This window comes from Callionymus lyra, chromosome 10 (genome assembly GCF_982586985.1).
Source record: "Callionymus lyra chromosome 10, fCalLyr1.hap1.1, whole genome shotgun sequence".
Classification (NCBI taxonomy): Eukaryota; Metazoa; Chordata; class Actinopteri; order Syngnathiformes; family Callionymidae; genus Callionymus; species Callionymus lyra.
Window position 1 is genome coordinate 23,741,118 of NC_141827.1, and position 6,235 is coordinate 23,747,352.

Sequence of the window (6,235 nt, forward strand, 5' to 3'; positions counted from 1 at the left end):
GACTGCAGCCCCCTCTGGTCTGAGACTGAGTCCACGTCCACGCAGCACAAGAGAAAACGACAAACAACTGTCTGATAAATGTATCCGCTGTACAGTGATGGCGCGCGCACATGTGCGTGAGCGCGCGCACACGCAAACAAAACGTCGTGTAGTGACACACGTCGAAAGTTGCTGAAAATATATACTACAAAAAAAATATATATACAAACAAACAAACCCACACTCCCTCAGTACACGAAATTTATACACAATTATAGGCTATACAGGAAAATACACACATAAATGAAAACTTTATTGAACAAATGTAATTGTGTGTTATCGACGCAGATACACAATAGAACAAAAAGGTTTGCCTAAAACAGATTTTTTTAAATTATTTTTTTATGAACACAGTCGTAGGCCTCCGTGACGTTCCCTTTTGTGTGTTCTCACGGTGTCCACCTCTCAACTGCAGAGAGAGAGAATCGACGGATTTTTCTCTCTGCAGTTCATCGGCGATCATCGAGGTTTTTGGGGAGAGGGAGGGAGGGGGTGTCACGGGGTCCCGGGAGGATTCTCGTGTCTCTCCTTTCACACTCCACTAATCGAGCCTCTTATCTGTCGCTCACAGGTTCAGCAGCACAATGGGACCCGCGATGTTCACGCGAACCCTCGTCAAGATCTAGAAAAAATTAACCTTCTCATCCTGAAAATAAATAAATAGAACCAATAATATCCTATATTTCACACACTCACACGGACACATAATCCAACCTCGCTTTTTCACTTCAACCCCCCTCCCACTCCAACTCCCCCCCAGGCTCTCCTTTTCACATTACACACTTGGGTGAGCTGGCACAAGGTTCCTCGCCCCCCCCCCCAACACACACACACACACACACAAACTACACACCCCCATCGAGTCCCGCAATACGAGCCTAATTTCTCCAATTATGTGCAGATAAATCAGAATGACAAAAGACGGAAATGATGAAATGACGCCTGTAAAAAAAACACAACATGTAACATTGTGCAACAGCATGTGTGTGTGTGTGTGTCTGCCAGGTGTGTTTTCTTTGCCATCATTGACTGCAATCATGTCGTCTTTTTGTAGCAGCCTGACTTTGTGAGTGTGTGTCAGTGTTACAGTGTGACATGAGTGGAAGCAGCTGATTGAAGATGGAGGCTAGATTTTCTGTCATGCTCAAGGGTTGGGTCAGAGGACGTTTATAAGAGGTCAACGCACGGAATTCAAAGGGTTTCAAAGGAACACCGTTATCCTTGATTTATAGGAAGATGCAAAAACATACACAATGATTTATAGATTAGATAGATTATGTTGCACTTATATTCAAGACATTATGGTAGAGAAACTTTAAAATGTACTCAAGCAACTTTAAATGAACCATTTTACCATATTTAAACTATAGAAATGTTCAGTATTTATTGAACATTTTGTTGCTCCTCTATTCCAGGCTTTACAGCACAGACATTTTTAATTGATAAAATGTTTTCTGATGAATTGTTTATAGCAATACTTCTTTTATATTTTACTTAATGCCCTGAAAGGAAAAAAAACAAACACGTTTTCATAATATTTGAGAGAAAGAAAAAAAAAAGGGAAAATATCTATGAATTATTTACCATAATACCTCAGAAAGATGAGCAGCAAAAGGTTTTAAATGGGAGCTAACAGGGTGATGACGCTCGAGTAAACCCTGATTGTGTGTGTGTGCGCGCGTGTTTGTGTAGGTGTGTGTGTGTGTGTGTGTGTGTGTAGATCTCCATGCTGTGCAACACAACCACTACCATTTAGCAGGTGATTGGCTGAGCCGCAGCAGAAATCACCACCAACGCTCCTCCATTATAGCAGGACAAAGTGAAAAAGGCTCTCCGGGCTCTCTGGGGAGCGACGAGGAGGGAAATTAGTCCATATCAAGCTAATAAGAGAAGCTCAGAGTCCATTAGCATTTGCATCACAATCACAGGTGGCCCCCTTTTTTCTACCCAGCTCTGTCCACGGTCGCGTATCACTGGCTCAGCACCACGGACAGAGCTATTCTACTGCTTGTATCGATCCAACGTTCTTTTCTGAGTCGCTCACAGATGACTTAGTTAAAATGTATCCGCTCGACTTCTTCGCCCACTTTTTTTTATTCAAACTTATATAAAGGCCTTATCGTTTCGGTACAAACACCTATACATATCTTATATATACAGCATATTTGTGGGTGATACACGATATACCTGCACACTAATCACATCTTTTATTTTTTCAATAACTACCAATTGGGCAACAAGAAGGAAACACCCAAATAAGATGGTTATTGTAAGAACTTTTACTTTTTAAGGGTAGGGAACAATAAGGGAACAAGCTATGATTCAATTGTTCCGCATGTGCATTGGCCTGTCTGGATTTGCCATGTTTTTTTATTGCTTTTTTTTTCGTATGGTTTGCCGTAAAAACATGGCGACTCAAGATGTTTTGGTCCAGTGTGTGCTTAAGTTGTGAGGTTGTAATTTTGGGAATGTTTGGTGCGACTCGCTAGCACATCGCACATCAGTGATAACACATCGAACACATCTTAAAATAGGTATAAATTCCTTTCGTTCGAGAACTTCATTGGTGCCGGCTAGCCGGGGGTTGCTCGAGTTTAAGAGTAACCAGGAAGTTGTTAGAAACCGAGAGGACGTGCAACGGTGAGGAATGGAACGCGGCTGAGAGTTGAACGAGCCCCCGACAGATGTGTTTCCAGGACAGCAGTCTGCAGACCATGTCGGCTCACAGAGACGTCCAGGTGCTGCCACCACTGAGAGGCTTTTCATTAGAACACTAATGCTGCTGTTTATTGGCTTATTATGGCTTCCCAGGGGAGGGTGGGGGTGCGGGGGGGCTTATCTACACAAGCATCCATCCCTCACTTTCTGTCCTTCTATCCTGCTCTACGTCGACTCATCCATCAATCGACTCATCTTTCCATGAACCTTCATCCATCCACATACATCTTTCCTTTTTACCCTTCCACAACATCCTTTCTTTCTCCTCTTTCCATCGGTCTAATCATTCCTTTCTTTATCAATCCATTAACCTGCTCATCCATCCATTCGACCCTTCCTATTGATTCATGTACCCATTCATCCGTCCATTCTTTCTATTGCATTATATTTCATCCTCTGTCTGTCCATCTATGTATTCATCCATCCACTCATCTACATTCATGCATCCATCTATGCATTCATGCATCCATCCATCCATCCATCCATCCATCCATCCATCCATCCATCCATCCATCTATACAGTCATCCATCCATCCATCCATCCATCCATCCATCCATCCATCCATCCATCCATCCATCCATCCATCCATCCATCCATCCATCCATCCATCTATACAGTCATCCATCCATCCATCCATCCATCCATCCATCCATCCATCCATCCATCCATCCATCCATCCGTCCGTCCGTCCATCCATCCATCCATCCATCCATCCATCCATCCATCCATCCATCCATCCATCCATCCATCCATCCATCCATATATACAGTCATCCTTCCATCCATCTTTACAGTCATCCATACACCCATCTATACAGTCATCCAACCATCCATATATACAGTCATCTAACCATCCATCTATACAGTCTTCCAACCATCCATCTATACGGTCATCCATACATCCATCTATACAGTCTTCCAACCATCCATCTATACGGTCATCCATACATCCATCTATACAGTCTTCCAACCATCCATCTATACGGTCATCCATACATCCATCTATACAGTCATCCAACCACCCATCTATACAGTCATCCAACCATCCATCTATACAGTCATCCAACCATACACAATCATCCTCCTATCCATCCATCTCTACATCCATATATTCTAACTATCCATCCATCCATCCAAAAATGAATCATTCTATCAATCAATACATTCATCCTTCCATCTATCTACTTCCCCTTTTTTGTCTTTTTATTTTTATTTTCAATGTATGTCTGTAAAATCTGCTTTGCTTCCATCAATATATTTTTTTATTTCTTTGGTCCTCAGATTTATTCACAATCATCATTCTAGATTCATTTATCCAAATCATTTCCATCAACACTTCCTGTCAACTGTACATTTCCATCATTCCACATCATCATCAGCTATTCATGTATTCATGTGAATGACTGTGGATGAAGTGCCGCGGAGTTGATTCCTCTGCGTGTGTTTGATAGCAAGCGCTCCCCTGGCGCCGCTTGGCTGTTAACCCACGGTGACTCTTGTCACGGCATCAACCTTTGACGCGCTCCTTTTTCGGGTTCACTCTCCTGCTGCGACACATTAACATTGTAATTGCCTTTTTTTGAGCACAATAAACGCAGCCCGTCTGCAGGGACCCGGGTACGCCCGGGGGGCGAGAGCGGAGCTGCGCCATCGATTTTTCACACACTGCTGGAAAATAAAAAGAAGTGCCATCAACACTTCATGATGTTTTGTTATGCTGAAATGATTTTGTTGATGATGATGTATTTGTTGTTGTTTTTGCCTCCAGGCTTTTGGATCGGAGCTCATTTCTTCTGCTAATGACGGTTCTGTTTAAAGAGACACTGGTCCTGATGAGGAGTGTAAGTAACTCGGGGGGTCACACACGTGTAGTGTATGTGTGGTCTGGTCAATAAACAACAGCTCTCAGTGGCTCTTTAACACTTTTGTTCTCATTAAACTTGTATGTGTTGAGAGCATCTTGTCGGCTCCCCGTGGGATTTGTAAGGTTGATGCAGGCTGCACTCTGATCCGAGGCTCAGCCGAGGGAGGAAGTATCACAAAAACAATTTTAGTCTTACACTCTGGCTGTTTGGATTCCTAGTATCCATCTGGCATTGGACTGGAGAGATGAACGTGTGCTCGGACGTGGGAAGGACACATGTGGCGTCTCTTCGGATTGGTCCGTGGCCTACATTGACTTGACAGTGCAAGTGAGCCTCAGGGGCGACGTGAGGTCACAACCAAGGGGGGAAGAAAGGGGCCACAATGAGGAGAAACTGAATGCACATTTCTTGCCATTTCTTTTTGTTTTTTTTTAAACAACAAGCACTTTGTCATTTGTTACTTAATTCCATCAATCAACAACTGCAACGTAGTGAGCGTCCCGAGGGGCAACATTTCCGGATTTAAAAAGTGAAGCTAATGCAAAGTGCAAAAAGAGATGCAGTTCCTCAAATGTCCACTTGAGGCTGGCTGCAGAAAGTAAGTCATTTTTATTTGTATAGCGCTTTTCCAGACCAGGGTCACAAAGCGCTTAAACAATCAAAACAATATTCAATAAAGTATATACTTTAAAGGGCAAGATAAAACTGATAACACAACAGAGCAGGATTATGTTCAAAAGATTTACTTCAACAACATTAAAACATATGTACAGCCTGGTACTGAAAACCATTTCTTAAACACGAATTTGACCACCAGCACACACTGTACAAGTGGTGTGTTATTCTTTTAATTATCGTGCCATGCATCAGTTTTCCTGAATTTGCATTATAGGGGGGGTTGAATTGACTGAGTAGTGAGCGCGTAGCAGTGACAGTAGCCTGAAGCTAACTCAACGCGCTTTAAATTGCAAAATCATAACTCAGCCCGCCTGAACTCCGGCTATTTACCAGAGTCTGGCTAAACTGGAAGACTTAATTTCCAAGATGGCAACGACCTCCGCTTGTCCTCGAAACTCTGGTTCAGTAACAGACCGATGACATCACAGATGCTACCTCCATATATAACAGTCGGATTGTCTCTTTTCAGGTACCCCCCCCCCCAAAAGTCTGGCAAAAACTGAACATCCCCTTATGAATTTCTCCACAGAAAAAATATTATAAAAGTTGACAATACACAGTTAAGATATATACTTTAAAAGATCAAGACATAGAGACAAACACAGGAGTCTCAGAAAATCAGGGAAAACCTGCACAAATAAAAATGTCAGTAGATCATCAAACACAAAGAGAGATGAAGATCGTTCCAAAGCTTGAAGCAACAGCCTGGAAGGATTTCTCTCCTCTGGTCCTGAACCGTGTTCAGGAACCATCAGTAGATTCTGATCCACAGACCTAAGAGCCCGAGCTGGGGTGACCTAATAGCCCACTTGACCCATGGGCAACGCAAGGGATATCACAAACCCATTTGTTTTTGGGCCTCCGGGTCACCTTGACCCAGAGACAACAAAAGGGTTATGACAATATCACAATAAACTAACATTTTTTGGCCCTGT